Source organism: Pelobates fuscus, chromosome 3 (assembly GCF_036172605.1).
Source record: "Pelobates fuscus isolate aPelFus1 chromosome 3, aPelFus1.pri, whole genome shotgun sequence".
NCBI lineage: Eukaryota > Metazoa > Chordata > Amphibia > Anura > Pelobatidae > Pelobates > Pelobates fuscus.
In genome coordinates, this window is record NC_086319.1 from 389,209,008 (window position 1) to 389,228,313 (window position 19,306).

At 44.4% G+C, this 19,306-nt stretch overlaps 1 protein-coding gene across 1 annotated transcript in view; it reads right to left on the reverse strand.

Annotated features, from left to right (window-relative positions):
- STAG3 (STAG3 cohesin complex component) overlaps positions 1 to 19,306 on the reverse strand; it is a 130,980-nt gene that overhangs the window by 55,837 nt on the left and 55,837 nt on the right. The gene's annotated exons all lie outside the window — the stretch shown is intronic.

Genomic DNA, 19,306 nt, shown 5'->3' on the forward strand with positions numbered 1-19,306 from the left:
CATAGAGCAGCGTGGCTGCTCTGAACACTGTAAGTACGTTTCATTTTACCTTTTACTGCTATTTTTTTTTTTGTAAATATAATTTTTATTTTTGTTTTGTTTACGTTCAAAGTTTGGAGACTCGCAGGTCTCTAGTCAAGTTAGAATATGCAGACAGGTTTAACGTTCAGTACCAAAAAGATCTCGGGCTCGCAGGCCCTCACGGGTAAGTGAACAGGTTGATACAATGTCACAGGTGTTTAAGCAAGAGCATATTGTGTGCCCTGTCCCTTGTTGAGGGCAGTACTTTTGCATGTTCAGTTGGGCTCGCAGGCCCCTTGTAATGTCGGGCACGCAGGTCCCGTATAACATGTGGGCATGCAGCGTTATGTTAGTCATGTTTCGTGTGCTTGGATTATTTGCATCCCTAGTGTGTGTTCGAGGCTCATGGTAGTGTTCACCTTCTAGGAGGAGTGTTGCAGTACTTGGTATTGGGTCTCCTTCCCGTTCGGGATCTGTTAGCTATGTGTGCCACAGCGGGGCGTTGCGTGTGACCGCTGTGGTAGATACTTAAACCTGTGTCTGAAAGCGTGATATGTTGAGTGCTGCTGTGTAGGTAGCAGCGCAGTGTGAACGTGTCTTCATTTTGGTAGAATGGAGGTGCGCATTGGAGCTCCAGGGTGGTCCGGTCCTGGGTTCCAGTCTCGAGTCGCGTTCAGTCTAAGCCGTGGTGGGGGGGGGGGAGGGGGGGTCGGGGTTCAGTCGTGTCTCTGTCTTTGAGCTTGTCCAGGAAGGTGTCCTTGGCGGTTTCAAGGAGCCACAATGTCCAGGTCTCAGCGTATGTCTGGGGTTTGTCTGAGGCTGACATGAGCAGGTTTTCTATGGCCCTAAGTTCTTCCATCTTGGCAAACCATACCCTCAGCGGGGGTGCGGTCTTTTGTTTCCAGTAGAGGGGGACTATCTGTTTAGCTACGTTTAGGATCCTAACCGTCATAGACCTCTTGTATTTGGATTTAGATACTGTGGTGTGGTGAAGGAGCATTGCTGCCGGTTCCAGGGGGGGGGGGGCGTCCGAGAACATCTTTACAATTGTGTGTATGTCTTCCCAGTATGGTCTAATTACTTCGCATTCCCACCAGACGTGGATTGCGGTCCCTGTTTCCTTCTCGCACCTCCAGCAGAGATTGGCGTGTTCTGGGTCTATGTTGTGGAGGAGGTGTGGGGTGCGGTACCAGTTTGTCAGGAGTTTGAATGCTGTCTCCTGGGTCTTGCTGTGTGTCGAGCAGTGGTGGGTGAGGTAGCATATCTGCTCCCATTCTGCGTCTGTGAATGTCGTGTTCAGTGCCGCTTCCCATTTCCCCATGAATAAAGGTTTAGCAGTAGGTGTCCCTGTTAGTAATAATGTGTATATGAGGGAGACCCCGTGTGTCGTTGGGTCTGGACTATCGCACAGTGTCTCGAACGCTGTCCGGGTCCTGGTGAGTGCGGTGCCTTGCGGTAGGGTGCGTATGAAGGCGGTAAGTTGAGCGTGTTTGAAGCATTGTGTGAAGGTGGGTGTCTCACCTCCTAGCATGGATGTTAGTGGTGTGCATTTGCCGTTGGTGATGACGTGGTGCAGTCTCGGAATCGGGGTCTGGGGGGTGTTTTGAAAGGCTTTCGGGTCGAAGCCCGGTTGGAAGTCTGCGTTATGTACCAGAGGTGTCAGGGGGGATGGGTAGGGTGCCAAGCTATGTGTTTTCGCCGTTTTGCGCCAGATGTCCAGAGTGGATTTAATGTACGGGGACATGGCTCGGGTGTCTGGGTCTTTCCTGCCCCAGGGTATGGTTGCGAGCGGCATGCTCGCTTCCGATTCCTCCGCTATTTTCCACATTTTACGGACTCCGCTTTTCGTCCATTCCATCACCCTCTGGAGATGTGTGGCCGTGTGGTATGAGCGGAAGTCTGGCAGTGCTAGGCCCCCCATGTTTTTTGGTTTCATTAGGGTGGTGGTTTTCATCCTGGGACGTCTACCATCCCAGATGTATTTGATCATGGCTGTGTTTAGTGTGGCAAAAAACGCCCCGGGGAGTTTAATTGGGATGGTTTGAAAGAGGTATAGTAGGCGTGGGAGGAAATTCATTTTGATGACCTGGACTCTCCCGAGCCAGGATATGTGTGGGTGTGCCCATTCTTTCATGTCTTTCTGGAAGGTGGTGAGTGTGGTGGCGAAGTTGGCTTGGAAGAGGTCTTTGCTGTCCCTAGTCAGCCAGGTTCCTAGGTACCTGATTTTTTGGTCTGCCCATTGGAACGGGAAGCTCTGGCGTAGGGGGTCAGCGCGTCTTTTGGGGATATTGACGTTCAGGATGTGGGATTTAGCATAGTTGATTTTTAAGTTGGAGATCTCTCCGAATTCCTTAAAGGCCTGTTGGATGTTGGGCAAGGTTATTTCTGGGTTGGTGATAAAGAATAACAGGTCGTCTGCGAAGGCGGCCACTTTATGGTGGACGTCGCCCGTCGTGATGCCTGTGATGTCAATGTTGCTTCTGATATGTGTCAGGAATGGTTCTAAGGCTAGGACAAACAAAAGTGGGGATAAGGGGCAGCCCTGTCTGGTGCCGTTGTGTATTGTGAGTTCGGGGGTCAGCGCGCCGTTAACCAGGACGTGTGCCGTCGGCTCATGGTATAGGGCGGTGATCCAACGCATCATGTGGGTTCCCAGGCCCGCGTGTGTCAGGGTGTCGAAAAGGTATGTCCAACCGACTCTGTCGAAGGCCTTCTCCGCGTCCGTGGACAGTAGGAGAAGGCCCCCGGCTCCCGCCCCCCTGCCGTGCATGAGGGTGAGTGTGCGGATGGTGTTGTCCCTGGCCTCACGACCTCCCACAAACCCGACCTGGTCTGGGTGGACCAGCCTGGGGATGTGCGAATGTAGCCGCGACGCCAGGATCTTTGCAAGGAGTTTGACATCGCAATTGATGAGGGAGATTGGCCTGTAATTCCCGCAGTGTTCCCCATCCTTGCCCTCCTTGGGGATTATGGTGATGTGGGCTGTCAGGGCTTGTTTGGGGATGTGTTGGCCCTCTCTCACCGCGTTAAAGGAGTCTACTAGTGGCTGGTATAAACTGTCCGAGAAGGTCTTGTAGTATTTTAATGGGAGGCCGTCAGGGCCTGGGCTCTTGCCCGGTTTAGTTTGTTTGATCGCCTGTGCCAGCTCTGACAGAGTGATAGGTTCGTCCAGCAGTGCTGCAGTTGTGTCGTCTATAGTCGGGGATGTGTGGGTGGTGAGATATGTGCGTATTTTGTCTCGTAGTCGTGTTTTCGCCGTCTCTGTGTGTGGTTGTGGCAGGGAGTAAAGGTCCGCGTAGTACGTCCTTATAGTGGTCAGTATGTCGGTCGGGAGGCGATGGAGTTTACCGCTTTTATCTCTAATTTTGTCGATGTATGTGAGCTGTCTCTTTTTGGTAAGCATCTTGGCCAAAAGTTTTCCGCTCTTGTTCCCGTGTATGGAAAAGAACGCTTTGTGCCTTATCGCGTCCCTGTGGAATTTAGAGTGGAGCAGCGAGGTTAACTCGCGTCTCAGCTGTAGGAGTTTCGTTTGGTGTGTGGAGTGTTGTGAGTGTTTGTTTAGGTCTTCCTCGTGTTGGATGTCCGTCAGGATCTGGGTCAGGCGGGCCTCGGAGCGTTTCTTGAGTAGGGCCCCTTGTTGTATAAAGTGTCCCCGGATCACGCATTTGTGGGCTTCCCATCTAAGCGTCGGGGACGTCTCAGTTGGGGGGTTGTCTAGGAAATAGTCCTTGATCTTTCCTCCGATGTGGTTTGTGAGGTCTGTTCTGGTCAGGAGATACTCATTGAGTCTCCATTTAGTGATGAAGGGTCGGTAGAGCGGGGATTTTAAGCGTAGGGTAACGGGTGCGTGGTCCGACCACGTCGCCACACCAATCGTCGCGTCTTCCACCAGGGGTAACGCGTGTTGTGTGGTGTAGAAGTGATCTATTCTGGAGTATGTCTGGTGGGGGTGGGAGAAGTGTGTGTAGTCTTTTTCGTCGGGGTGATGAGCTCTCCAGCAGTCTACCAGCCGGTGTGATCTAAGGAGTGACTTGAGGGAGTGCAGCTGTTGTGGTGGGGTATGGGACGTGCCGGAGGAGCAGTCCCAGGTTGGGTCCAGTGTGATGTTAAAGTCCCCCCCTAGTACCAGTGTCCCCTCAACGAACGTGTGGAGTTTGCGTAGTGTCTGGAGTAGGAAGCGGCACTGACGTCTGTTAGGGGCGTAGATGGTTGCAAATGTGTAGGTCTGCTCAGCTATCTTGCCCTTGAGGAAAAGGTATCTACCTTCGTCGTCGGTGAGGCACCCCCCCTCCTGGAACGGCACTCGTTTGTTAATGAGAATGGCAGTCCCTCTAGATTTGCCTCCTTGGAAGTCGCTAAAGTATCCGTGCGGGTAGTGGTGGTCCGTCAGTTTCGGTCTGTCACCTTTCCTGAAGTGTGTCTCCTGGATCATGACCACTGAGGCTCTGCGGGCATGGAAGTCCCTCAGGGCTCCAGTCCGTTTTTCGGGCTGGTTGAGTCCCCTGGCGTTGACAGTCATGATAGTGAGGGGGGCGGGGGTCAGTGCCATGTTTTGCCTAGTGGGGTCTCTCCGTCAGTAGTGGGGGGGGGTGTGGGGTGAGGGAGGGGGTATAGGGGCGTGGTGTAGAGGGAAGTGTCAGGGGTGGGGGGGTGTATTGGTCTCGTCACCTTGCGGTGGCGTCTGGGTGTAGGCGTCGGGGAGCTGCGGCGCACGGTTCCACTTGTGACCCGTGTGGGCAGCACACCTTGGATTGACGCCTCGTCCCGTGGGGTAGTGAAAGGAGGTCAGGGCTCACCTAGCGGGCACGTCTGAGTCCGGTCCGTAACCGTCGGATCTCTCCTTGGTCACCTACTGCCGTCACAGACCCGTGTCGATCCCCTGTGGCTCCAATGCGCGTCTCGTATGTGGCTGGTGTCGTAATCCTCGCCCGAGGTTGTGTGGCCTCGTGGCCTGTGTGGGAGTAAAGTCATCGAAATTTAGCATTATCATCGAGAACATCATTAGAACATTAACATTAACATTACATACATTAGACAACGAGTCTATCAAAACGATAACAAAGTTTTGGCCAACTAGCTGTGGACATCGTGAAGCTTGCCTGTAGAGGCCTATTACTCTATGTCATAACCGGGATCCCTCCCTCGCCTCCCCCTCCCGTTCAATCCCCCCCGTCTATTTGGTCTCTATTTCAGCGGGTAGTGTGTGTTGTGTGCTCCCTGTCTGTCAGTGGTCTGTCCGCTTCGTCTTGGCTCCGGGGTGTGCTTAGTGAGTGGGCTTGAGGTCACCCCCGGTGTCGTCGCCCCTCTGTGTGTGTTGGCCCCGTGGGTCCCTGTCGTCACTCCATCAATGTTTTGTCAAGTCTGCGATCTGGCTACCCCGGGTTCCAGTATCTCCGGGCCACCCCGGAACCCCCTCCCCAGGTGTGGCCCGCCGGCACCACCCCTCCCGGTCAGCTCGCCGAGGGTCGTTACTGGCCGGGTGGGTGGCGGCGACAGGCCCCAGCCAGGGAGTCAGGTCCCCCCCCTCCCCCCCTCCCCCCCCCCTCCTTTACGGCCCTGGTGTACTTGCGAGCATGTGCTCTCAGCAGTTCTGTATGCCCGGTCTGGCAGTATTAGTAGTAGCCAGGGCTCACAGCAGTTCTGTATGCCAGGTCTGGCAGTGTTGGTATTAGTCCACCAGCGTTAGTCCATCTCAGTTCTCGGTGGTTCCGCTGGTGTGGTGGCTCGGCCCGTCAGGGGGGTCGCTTGCGGTAACAGTTCCACATTGCTGTGCTGGTTCCGTGTGGTAAACAGTTCAGGCAGTGTCTCGGGAGGGCATGTGGTCGGGGGTGTCCAGGAGGGCCGTGCAGGGTTAGGCCAAGTCTTTCACAATGTCCAGTTTCGGGTAATATCCACTTCGGGCCGTTAGTGTGGTGCGCCAGACGGTCTCGTAGCTTGCTGTCGGGGCCTCCTCACTCGTTGCTGTTGGCTTGGGGCTGGGGGGTTCGGCCCCTGTGGAAAGGAGTAAAAGTTCAGAGGGTCTGGCCAGGTCATTTGGACCGGCGTGAGGTGTAGCTCCCTCAGGAGGTCTTCCATGTCCTCTTCGCTTCTCACAGTGAAAGGACCGTTCTGTGTGGTTGCTTGTAGGCCCGTAGGGAAGTTCCATCTGTAACGGACCTTGTTGGTCTGCAGTGCCCGTGTGAGAGGGCGCATCGCTCTCCTGTAGGCAAGTGTCGCTGGTGATAGGTCGGGGAACAGTTGTACCTCTACCCCATTGGAGATCACTTGTTTGGTGTCTCTGGCTCTGTGTAGGATGTCTTCCTTTGTCTGGAAGTGGGCAAGGCAGCAAATGATGTCTCTAGGAGGGGCGTCAGGGGGTCCTCTTGGCCTGAGGGCTCGATGTGCCCTAATAAATTCTATGTGGGTGGTTGGCGGTCGGCCGAGGAGGTTGTTAAAGAGCTCTGACAACGTGTCCCTGATAGGGGTGGTTTGGTCTAAGTCCTCTGGCATACCTCTGATCCGTATGTTTTGCCTCCGCCCACGGTTATCAAGGTCTTCAATGTGCTGCGCCATTTGCCGTAGTTGGACTCCCTGCTGTTGGAGTTTGCAGGTGGTTGCGGATTGTGCCGCTGCCATGTGGTCGCAGTCGGCTTCCAATTGGGCCACCTTCTGTTGGGTGCCCTGAATGTCTTCCCGCATGGTGCGCAGTTCCTCTGAGAGGGACTTGTGTAGGGCGGCGTTGGCCTCTTTCAGGTCGGCTTTAGTGGGTAGGTTTCGGATCATCTCGATCCATTCAGGCTGGGGGTGATGTGTGCTGTTTCCCCCTGGGTGCTCGACATGTGGTGAGGTCGGGCGGGAGAGGCCTGAGGCCTCGGAGTCATTTGAGGCCTGGGCTGGCGGCTCGGCCGGCGGCACGAGAAATTGCCTCATGGCTGAGTGTTGTGCCCCCTTCGGGGTGCTGGAGGGCTGACTGGCCTGCGATGTCCGATGGTTTCTTCCCATTTATGCGGTCGTTATCGCTTGTAGGGCGAGGATTTGTGCTGAGCCTTTGGGGAGCTCCCGGTTTACGCCGCCATTAGCCTCGGCGTCCAAGCCACGCCCCCTTACTGCTATTTTTTATACGGTAAACACTATGGGCCCTCTCTTGTGATTTTATTTTCATAAGACCGGCACTGCAAGCATCGCTAGAAGGATATCCTACATGTGGGGAGTTTAAATACCACTGTATGCGGTTTTACCCAGAGCTGGTTATAGCTCTCCCAATTGTAAGTTGGCACTCTTAGGACCTCAGTGTTGTCTGTAGTTGCAGTTAACCTACATTATTGCACCATTGGGTTTTTCCCCCTTTTATGTATTTTATATGCGGACACTTATCTGGAATGCTGTAAGAAGTCTTGAGGATACACCTCCAAGTGTCCAGTTATATCCTACATGTGGGGAGTATTAAATACCACTGTATGCTATTTTACCTAGAGCTGGGCATAGCTCTTTAAATTGTGAGTTGGTACTTCTCTACTTCTATGTTGTTCGTGATCCAGCTTTCCTAAAACGGTTTTGCACTATTGGTCTTCGCTGTACTTTAAGAGACTCTTTATATTATGTTTGTTTATTATCTCTCATTGTCCTACTTAGCGCACTCTGTATTTGTTGTATCATGTTTAGCTCTGTGAATGACATTCTACCTGAAAAGGAGGCAGTGAACCCCAAGTAGACCCCAGAAAAGTTCTTAAACCTTTCTTAAACAGTTTGACTACTAGGGCACTAGAGAAGGCACCAGGGCACCCCCTGCCCCATAACAAGCGGAGTGGGCTGTAGTGATTATGGTGCTTGAAGTGTCTCTTTAATACAGCCATACTTCTTGCACTCCACTTAACTAACAGGTTCTCCATCTACTCCAGAGGTACAACCGTCACCTCAAAAACGTTTTTAAATATACTGTATATACTCGAGTATAAGCCGACCCGAATATAAGCCGAGGCCCCTAATTTTACCCCAAAAACTGGGAAAACTTATTGACTTGAGTATAAGACTAGGGTGGGAAATGCAGCAGCTACTGGTAAATTTCTAAATAAAATTAGATCCTAAAAAAATTATTTTAATTGAATATTTATTTACAGTGTGCGTATATAATGAATGCAGTTTGTGTATATGAATGCATTGTGTGTGTGATGCAGTGTGTGTTTGTGTATGTGTTGCAGAGCCTTGGTGGGGGGTGGGCATTTTTATTATTATTATTTTTTATTATTATAATAATTTTTTTTTGTTTAATTGTTATTTATATTTCTATTTGTTTTCGTCCCCCCTCCCTGCTTGATACATGGCAGGGCAGGGAGGGGGGCTCTAATTCCCTGGTGGTCCAGTGGCATTGGCAGTTCAGTGGAGGGGGCTGGCAGAGAGCGCTTACCTCTCCTGCAGCTCCTGTCAGCTCCCTTCTCCTCCGCGCCGGTCCGGTGAGCTCCCTCTGCAAGTCCCAGTGTAAATCTTGCGAGAGCCGCGCTATGACCCCCACGGCTCTCGCGAGACTTACACTGGGAGCTGACAGGGGAGCTAACCGGACCAGCGCGGAGTAGAAGGGAGCTGCAGGAGAGTTAAGTAAACACTTCCTGCCAGCCCCCCTCCTACACAGCCCCTGGTCTGTATTATGGCAATGTAAATAATGACAAGAGGAAGAAAACATATCACGCACATATAACTTAACCCAATCTGATTCCCAAATCCAAATCTTCTTGATTGCTCCAAAACTCAATTTAGCTGCCCCAATCCTAAAAGAATGAGAAGTAAATTTCCCTCTATAACAAAGTCTTTCAAAGCATAACTGCAAGGACTTGTTAGTGGAGAGACTGATGTAGGAACCAACAAACAACCAGGTACAGCAGGGCAGACAGCTAAATAAACTTGCAACGTTTCAACTGGGAAAACTGTTCTCTCCTTGATAATCAACATTTCCCATATGATAGTTTTTTTTTTTTTAAGACTGCAATCACATTTCTGACAATTTCTAAAAAAAAAATAAAATAAATAAATAATAAAAAAAAAGTACTGAAAACATAATAGTTCAAATTGAGAAAAACATATTACATTCAAAACATCAAGTAAATCTCCTAACACCAAATAAGTAATGGGATGCCTTACATCAGGAACTTTAACACTTTTAAAATAACCTTTCAGCAATTATTTACGTACGCCTTCACCAATATCTTTTTTCCTAGCAAATCTAACAAGTATGCTACACTTACTAAGCGCCTGGATATAGTGTTCTTTTGTCTGAAAAGTTTGTCCATGCTAAATCTCAAATTCTTATAAGCCTCGGGTATTGCCTCTAAATGTTGAAAAAAAAACATTACAAAGCTTGGCTTCTCTTCTCAGCACGACTGACAAAATATAAAAAGCTTGAAGCCAGTTAATAAACTTATGTGGAATTAACCTACGCTTCTCATATTTTTAATTTTCTGCTTTATGGAAATATTTTGCTAAAGGCAGAAGCGATACTAAATCAACATTATCCTTTCCAAATTTTTTATTTAAAGTGTGGCTAAATTAAATCCTAACAGTGAACTTTCACACGATAAAGCCTCCATTTTACAGAACTCATTAATTGTGACATTGTTCCCGTACTCCGACTAAAGTTAGCTTTTCCCAGGACAAGCTGCAGTACATATCCCCTCCACCTTTCCAGTTCCTATTTCAGATCCCCTTTCCTAAAATGTCTCCATCTACTGCCTTTACAAAGGCAATTAGGGGTCTCAGGCCTAGCTTTTTCTTAACTCATCTGGGAAACAGCAGCCAGCCAAAAACTCTGTTACTCTGATCCCTAGACAAACCAAACAGGACACACAGTTCACTCAAGACATTACATTAAAGTTATGGCAACACACTATCAATCCAATAAATATAACTAAATTGCATGGAGAATCATAGACACACTCAAAATAACACAATAAAATATTTATAAAGGGGTGGGGAAAACAATAACTGACAAGAAATATATACCCTGTCTGCAGAAACTACAACATGCAAATCCAAGATGCAAATTACAGAGTCTTGCTATTCAGGTAATACAAATAACAGCTGCAACCAACAGGTGGCGCTGCACATAACTGTTGCAAGATGATCAGAACACATAGATGGCGCTGTACAGGCTCAACAGCCAAATCCACCTTGTCAGTAAAGAGCACAAGCAGGACAGGAGAACATACAAAACATTTACGAAATAACAATTCACACCCTGTACCTATAATGAGCACAGGGTGTTTTAAACATAAGAGTCATCCAGGGACCTATAGAAAGTGTCCGTCTTATGCTCCCAATGATTATGACTATTGTCACATTAATGAATCCTTTTTTAGAATTGCTACTCCCACAAGCCTGATCTGGACTTCTTTTTTGTGTAAAATATTTTTTTTATCATCTCAGTCACAACTGCTAAAGGTTTGCTAATTTAACTAATTTCAACAGAAATGTGTTCATATTTCCCCACCATAAGTACCAGCTCTGCCTTGCACCTCCATTTCTTCAAGGACTGTTCTAGCATTCAGATGACGTTCACGATCATCTGAGCTCTCTTCTATTCTCATCATGACATCTACAGCCAGGCTCTACATAATTCATCCCAATTCCACGCATTAATAAGTTCAACTGGATCAAGGATGTTCACCTGTTTGCACGGAAACTAATACTACACAAGAACCACAAAATTAAAAAATGTCAAAAAAGCTCAATTGCTTGGCCTTGAATCCAGAGATTATCAACTAACTTTGATGTTAGCAGAACTATTAGAAAAAAATGACAGGGATGAGGGAGCCCAGTGTCCAATCACTGATCTGAGAAAAAAAGAGCCAATATTGCCCAAGATTGGGAGACTCTAAATATGTGGAAACGTTTGTTGAATTGGTATGCAAGGAAAATCGACAACATCTCCAACCCTGACTCTCAAACCAAATTCCATTCTAACAATAAAGAAATTTCAAGCTTTGAAGGACTTACAAGAGAGGGAAGGGATAACAATTAAACCCTCAGATAAAGGGGGGAATATTGTATTTTTAGTCACCACCCAGTATGTCGAGATGACCAAAAATATCCTCACTGACAAAAACACCTATAAGACCTTAAAATCAAATCCCACAAAGGTCTTTTTGGAAAAACTAAAAAATATCCTACAAACAGGATTGAATGACAAATTGATTTCGAAGAATAATTACAAAATCATGTTGAATACAAATCCACTTCTCTCGATGCTCTATAGTCTACCTAAAATACACAAACGACATCCAGTATTATAAGGGAGACCTATAGTATCGGGAAATAAAATGACCTAAAATGTAAGCACATATTTAGATCGTATTCTAAGACCTCTAGTAGTCAGACTCCCCTAGTATTTGAGGGATACTAAACAAGCTTTGGCAGACTTGGCTCATGTAAATATGCCCGATAAGTCAATACTTTGCAATTTGGACGTAGAGGCCCTGTATAGTTCGATTCCTCACTCCCTGGGCCTTAAACATACTATTTCCTAAGGAAGAGGGGAGCACATTTAGATAAACACAGTGATTTCACCATTGATCTCTTTCAATTTGTCAACATCCATAACTTCTTCATATTTGATGGAGTGTTTTACCACCAGGTGCAGGGGACAGCAATAGGGACGTCTTGGGCGCCCTCATACGCCAACTTGCACACGGGTTGGTGGGAAGAACAAGTAGACTTTACTGACCCTCAAAATGTATTTACTCAATGTATATACTCATGGAAGAGATACATTGATGACATCATGATCATCTGGACTGGTACATGTGATACATTTTTCCACTTTGTACAGTCACTCAATAATAATGATCAGAATTTAAAGTTTACTGTGGAGTGGGTAGTCCTTCCCACAATTTCCTAGATTTAACTTGGACGCCTGAGTCTAATGGAAGAATAAAAACTGATCTATTCAGAAAAAAATGTGGCCACTAATAGCCTACTCAATTGGAGGAGCTATCACTCAGTGCAGCAGAAAAGCGGCATCCCCATAGGCCAGTACCTGCGACTTAGGCATAGTTGTTCGGATATTGAAGTTTTTTTTAAAAGAGCTAAAGAACTACGCTCTATGTTCAAAGCTAAAGGATATCAGAACAAATGCCTAAAGAGAGTAAGATAGGGCTCTTAACAGACAGAGAAGGCCGTATAAGGTAAAACAATGTGTCCCTCTTCACTCACACCAATTCAGATAAAAAACAACTTCGATGCGTGGCAACATTTGATGCAGGCTGGGACCAAATGAAAACAATCATGAACAGATTCTGGCCACTGCTTAGACAGGACGAATAGCTAAAGGATGTAATTCCATTGAATGCATGTTTAGCGGCAAGAAGGGGTAAAAACCTCAAAGATTTATCGGTACACGGCCATTTCCAATAAATAACATCTCCCACACACTGGTTGTCAAATAAATTGATAGGGACCTACAAATGTGGCCGCTGCAAAGCATGCAACTTTATCTGCAAAAATTCAAAAAGCTTTGAAAACAGCTCACATACCAAAAAGTTTCAACCTTACTCCTTTTTCAATTGCAACACTAAAGGGGTGGTATAATTAATGGTATGCCAGGGTAACATGGTATATGTGGGCAAGACTTTTCGTCCCTTCAAAAGACGAATTTTAGAGCATTTAATTCTGTAAGAACTGCTATAAATATAGAGACCCCCATCTCCAGGCATGTTAAGACTGCCCATCATGGGGACCCCACAGTACTAAAACTCCTGGGCATTGAACTAGTCAAATTGGACCAAAGGAAAGGTAATCTAGACAAACGTCTGAGGAGAAGAAAATGCTTTTGGATTTACGGTTTTGAAAACCCTATCCCCCTCCTGGACTTAATGAAAAAAATCCTGGACTTAATGAGGGATTTTCTTATTCCTTTTTATCAATGATAACTCATACTGGAAATGTAAATATTGCAGCAATTTAAAACTTATGGAACATATTTTTTTTTTTAACTTTTATTTATATCCAGAATCTCTAAAATGTTGGACAGAGTATGCAATTCACTGAACATATGCTTTAATAATTTTAATAACATTAGGATCTTAATTATATGGATTTCTCCATGATTCGTGTATGACATTTTTTTCTATACCAATTGCACACTCATTTTTACAATTATCAGCTGAATATATGAACCTCTGACACTATTCTGATCATCTGAGAACTCACAATATAGTTCCCCATAAATTGTCAAATTGACTAGTAAAGAGAATCAACTACAAATATTACAGCCTAAAAATCTAAAGACTCTTCACTGATGACCCAGCTCCTATCAACATCCGAGCACACCAAGTACTGGCTGGAGGAAGGAGACTTATAGATCTACTTAGATCACCTTCTTATGAACTGTATCGGCAAATAAAATATGTAGTTGTAAATTATAGACTATTACTCCGCCTTGGTCTTTTGCTTTTCCGCCTATCCCTCCCCCGCCCCCCAGGGGCAGAGCTGTGATGATGAAAATTTTGGAGAGTCTGCGGGAGCTGTGACGTGGAGGATCTGACCTGTCTGTCAGAGGATGCCACCCCCCCTCCTCTCTCTCACACTTGGCAATAATGTGAACTGCAAACACAACATCACGTGGAGGTTTATGCATTTAAAACTCCGGTCCACACAGAGAGAAGGTTATCCCCTGACGAAGGTGCAGTTCTATGCACCGAAACGCGTGTCAGGTCTTTCTATTTTCACCTTATGGAGCACTTGAATATGGAGCACCTTTTTCTTTTTGATGTGTCTGTGTGGGTTGACTGAAGCAGAGGGCATGAATCTAGTAGAGATAAGGTATTAGCATATTACACCTAAAAAGGTGTTTCTTAGGAGATTTAAGGACTAGAAGAAAGGTCATTTAGTACCGATTAGATTTATTTGTTCTGCATGGATGTTTGCCCCTCCCTTCTCCCACCAAACTATTCCAAAGAGGTTTTCATTATCCACCGGTAGAAGAAAAGATACTTAAAGTTTCCCATGTTTCTTTAGTAGGTATGAGTGATTACCACACTCATTCAACTGGAAACCGACAATACTACCCATGGCAATTTAATTTATCAATATCTCCTAGATTCAGGCTATATCTGCCTGGCCCTCTTGACTCCTGTACTTATAGCTGTTCCATGACATAGCTACCTAGCTCACTGTTTAGTGAACTTTTTCGCACCAATTTATCCTGTCATTTGGTCTCAGCAGGTACTACAAGGGCTTCGTTTCCGCCATGTTATATTTAGCTGTATTTTGAGACCAACAGACAAGGATGGAATCTGGTGTTGATATTTACATTGCAACTATATTGGCTCCCCAGCTTTACTCCACTTTGTATCTTATTGTTCCTATTTTATCCAATAAAGTATTTGTATATTGGATACATATTGTATAATCTAGCTGTGGGAATTTGGTTTATTGCCACAGAAAGCTCATCTTTAAGCAAGCTATTTAGCTGTTAATATAATTCACCCCACCCCCCCTGGCTTGGGGTGTACTCTCCCTTTGTCTATACATATCACATTTTAGGGTCCAAGCCCTTTGGTGGATCTGGTACCATCATACTGATTTTCTGGATTCTACAGGTTCTCTACACTAACCTGACCTACGACAGATACAGAGGAGGAGGGAAGGCTTCTTTTACATCTTCTTTTCTTTCTAGGTCCTGTTAATTTAAATACTGACGCTTTGGACTGCATAGCTGTATGTTCCCTCTTATCCAGCAGATAGCACCTTTCCTTGGCTATAATGTGCATGGTTCTTTACTTTGTCAGACGTCGGGAACACTCTCCAGGGGAAGATGCCGCTAAAGGAAGCTCCAAGCCAGCGTTTGAAGCCCCCGGTGCCTAATTTAAGCAGCTCGACGTAGACTTCTACCAAACAAGATATTATATCTTCTGAAGCCAACATAGAAGAATAGTCAGGTCAGTTGATCAGGGTATAGTAAAAATGAAAATCCAGTTGCTCAGGGTATGTACGCGCCGCAACTTTCAGTTACAAACTCAGTTACAGGTATTTATACATAGCATACATACATACAAAGGCGGAGCTCAATGCAGCAAATATTCTGAAAAGTAAAACAATGCAGCAAAATAGTGTAACACAGTATATGAAAATTTCCAATATAAGAATGTAGTAATATTACTCACAAGCCTAGAGTCATACCGTCATATGACTCAGGTTGTATACGCCTTTGGACCATTCAAGGTTGTCCAAACCCCTTCTGTATAAGGTGCTTTCTTTAAAGTGCTGTGCTTTTTTCCTTCCAAGTGCTTTGGGTTCCTCCTTTCCCTTTTTGGCCGGTTTCAAATAATAGATACACCAGGTCCAGGGTAGTGAATCCAATAAAGTGCTTTATTCATTTAAAAAAAAAATCATAAAATAAATATATCTGTGCCAGATGTGTACCTGGATAGACTAAATAGTCAATGTCAATTGTCCAAAACGCGTTTCGCCTTGTTAAAAGGCTTCCTCAGTTGGCTGTTCTGTCTCTTCCTCTCTCCTTCTGTTTTTAAATCGCCCGCTTCAGATTGTTGGTCCTTGTACTTCCGTTTCCGGTTTCTCGTCACTTTTTTTAGCCATTATTTCGGTGGAACGCCACCTGCGTCGTGTTTCCGCTTCCGGTTTTGCGGTCTGTGGAACGCACGTGCGTTCCAGCTTGCGTTACCACGATCTCATCAGTTATAATCACTAGGCAGAAACACATACATATGTAATACATATAGATAGTGCAATCCTTCACATCAGAACTGGACCTTATTATTTCAATGTGTTCAATTCCAGAGTTACTCTTATAATACTGCTGTATTTCTATATTGGTATATTTCAATGTGTTCAATTCCAGAGTTACTCTTGTAATACTGCTGTATTTCTATATTGGTATATCTTTCAAGAGTGACTTCATTAATATTTATATGAATTTTTAATGTTTTTGGTTTGTATTTACCTCCATGTGTATTAGGTACTATAATCATGAATATGTTTATAAAAAGAGACTGTTTAAAATGAACTTGTAAATAAAAGGCAGTACTGATATGATCTAGAAAACATACTGATAAAATGAAGTAATGTTTCAAAGCCAATTTTTAAAACAATTAATTAAGATGTACCATATTAATTCATAAAATGGCATAATTCAAAATCATTATTTAGCCCATAAAATTAACTTCTTAGATTTAGAAATCAACATAATGGACTCACGGATCGTAACAAAAAAACACTTCAAGGAGGTTGATGCCAACGGGTACATTAGTAAGGAAAGCTGCCATCATGCACCTTGGCTAATGAACGCCCCAAAAGGACAATTCCTGCGAATTAGACGCAACTGCACAGAAGACCATGACTATATAACACAAGCGAACAAAATTAAGAACCAATTTTTACAAAAGGGGTATGAGGAAACAAAACTTCAAGTAGCTTTAGAAGAGGTCCGTAAGATTCCACGAGAAAGCACTTTAGTTTATAAAGATAAAAAGAAGAATCCGAAATGGGGTGGCCATACCACTCCATTTGTATGCAGCTTTAATGGAAACAATAGGAAAATAAACAAGATTTTAAATAGACACTGGCACATTTTGAAAGATGATCCTGTTCTTAAAAACATTCTGCCAGACAAACCCAAAATAATATATAGAGGGGCGAGGAATTTGAAAAACACGCTGGTGCAAAGTTGTAACAAAGACATAACACCATCCAACAAAACCTTTTTGAATATGAGTAATGGTTTTTATGGATGTGGGCAATGCCTGGCATGCAGAAATACCAAAAGCAAAAAACGCCATATAATAGATGTGGAGCCCATCATAAATCAAAAGTTCCAAATAAAAGACCATCTAACCTGCCATTCAAAGGGAGTAATATATGTTTTAAAATGCCCATGCAACCTTTTATATGTAGGCCGAACAATCCGAAACCTAAACACAAGAGTGGCAGAGCATATAAGAAACATAAGAAAGGGAATAGAGACGCATAGCGTCTCAAACCATTTTAAAAAAGTCCACAACCTTAACCCTGAAGGACTAATTTTTATGGCAATCAAAACAGTGAAGAAGGATTGGAGAGGTGGCGACTATATTAAAAAAATTGGAAGGGAAGAGATGAAATTTATTTACAATTTTAACACTATGACTCCACATGGGCTAAATAATGATTTTGAATTATGCCATTTTATGAATTAATATGGTACATCTTAATTAATTGTTTTAAAAATTGGCTTTGAAACATTACTTCATTTTATCAGTATGTTTTCTAGATCATATCAGTACTGCCTTTTATTTACAAGTTCATTTTAAACAGTCTCTTTTTATAAACATATTCATGATTATAGTACCTAATACACATGGAGGTAAATACAAACCAAAAACATTAAAAATTCATATAAATATTAATGAAGTCACTCTTGAAAGATATACCAATATAGAAATACAGCAGTATTACAAGAGTAACTCTGGAATTGAACACATTGAAATATACCAATATAGAAATACAGCAGTATTATAAGAGTAACTCTGGAATTGAACACATTGAAATAATAAGGTCCAGTTCTGATGTGAAGGATTGCACTATCTATATGTATTACATATGTATGTGTTTCTGCCTAGTGATTATAACTGATGAGATCGTGGTAACGCAAGCTGGAACGCACGTGCGTTCTACAGACCGCAAAACCGGAAGCGGAAACACGACGCAGGTGGCGTTCCACCGAAATAATGGCTAAAAAAAGTGACGAGAAACCGGAAACGGAAGTACAAGGACCAACAATCTGAAGCGGGTGATTTAAAAACAGAAGGAGAGAGGAAGAGACAGAACAGCCAACTGAGGAAGCCTTTTAACAAGGCGAAACGCGTTTTGGACAATTGACATTGACTATTTAGTCTATCCAGGTACACATCTGGCACAGATATATTTATTTTATGATTTTTTTTTAAATGAATAAAGCACTTTATTGGATTCACTACCCTGGACCTGGTGTATCTATTATTTGAAACCGGCCAAAAAGGGAAAGGAGGAACCCAAAGCACTTGGAAGGAAAAAAGCACAGCACTTTAAAGAAAGCACCTTATACAGAAGGGGTTTGGACAACCTTGAATGGTCCAAAGGCGTATACAACCTGAGTCATATGACGGTATGACTCTAGGCTTGTGAGTAATATTACTACATTCTTATATTGGAAATTTTCATATACTGTGTTACACTATTTTGCTGCATTGTTTTACTTTTCAGAATATTTGCTGCATTGAGCTCCGCCTTTGTATGTATGTATGCTATGTATTGTTAAGTGGTGTAGGGGATACCACTTTTTAGGTGTTTGAGCATTAGTCCCTAATCACCCCCACATTGTGCACTCATTTTATTGTACAGGTATTTATACATACTAGTTCCATATAGAGACTCATAACCAGGAATATAATCCATAATGGAACCGCTAATCTTCACAGGTATCATACCTTAAAGGGACACTATAGTCACCAGAACAACTACAGCTTAATGTAGTTGTTCTGGTGAGTATAATTGCTCCCTTCAGGCATTTTCATGTAAACACTCCCTTTTCAGAGAGAAGCCAGTGTTTACTTTGCCCCTAGGGACACCTCCAAGTGGCCACTCCTCAGATGGCCACTGGAGGGGCTTCCTGGTTCAGGGCTGCACAGTAAGCAGCCGTGACATTCAGCGTCCCCATGCTCTGCTAGGAGACACAGAATTTTCCTCATAGAGATACATGGATTCACTGCATCTTCCCTACGGGAAGCATTGGATTGGCTAAAAATCAGTCATCTTGATGACGTCACAAAGGGGGCGGAGCCAGCACCGGCGGACCTGCGCAGCGCTGGAAATAAGGTAAGTTTAAAACTTTTATAGGGGGACTAAGGGGCTGGGCAAGCCACCTAAATGGTGGGTTTAGCACTATAGGGTCAGGAATACAGGTTTGTGTTCCTGACAATATAGTGAACATTTAAGATAGAAATGTTAAGGTGAAAACTAAATCCTATCACCTATATGTTTTTTTTAAAGAGAATCATCATTTATATGAAAAGAATAATATTGAAAACTATGTGCAGACTATGTTAACCCTTTTTTATGCCATGCTCAATTTAAAAAATAAATAACTTATATCAAAGAAGCAATCAACATCACAATCCACTTGAGACTTAAGTCCCAGCACAGCCAGGACATATTACATTAAAAGAAGAGAAACATAAATTAAGTGTTCAAAGGGCAGAGCTCATAACAATGATTAACACAGAACCAAGATGGAGGCGCCCAGTTGCAGGATTAAAAGGCTTTATTTCTACACTTTATATCATTTTTC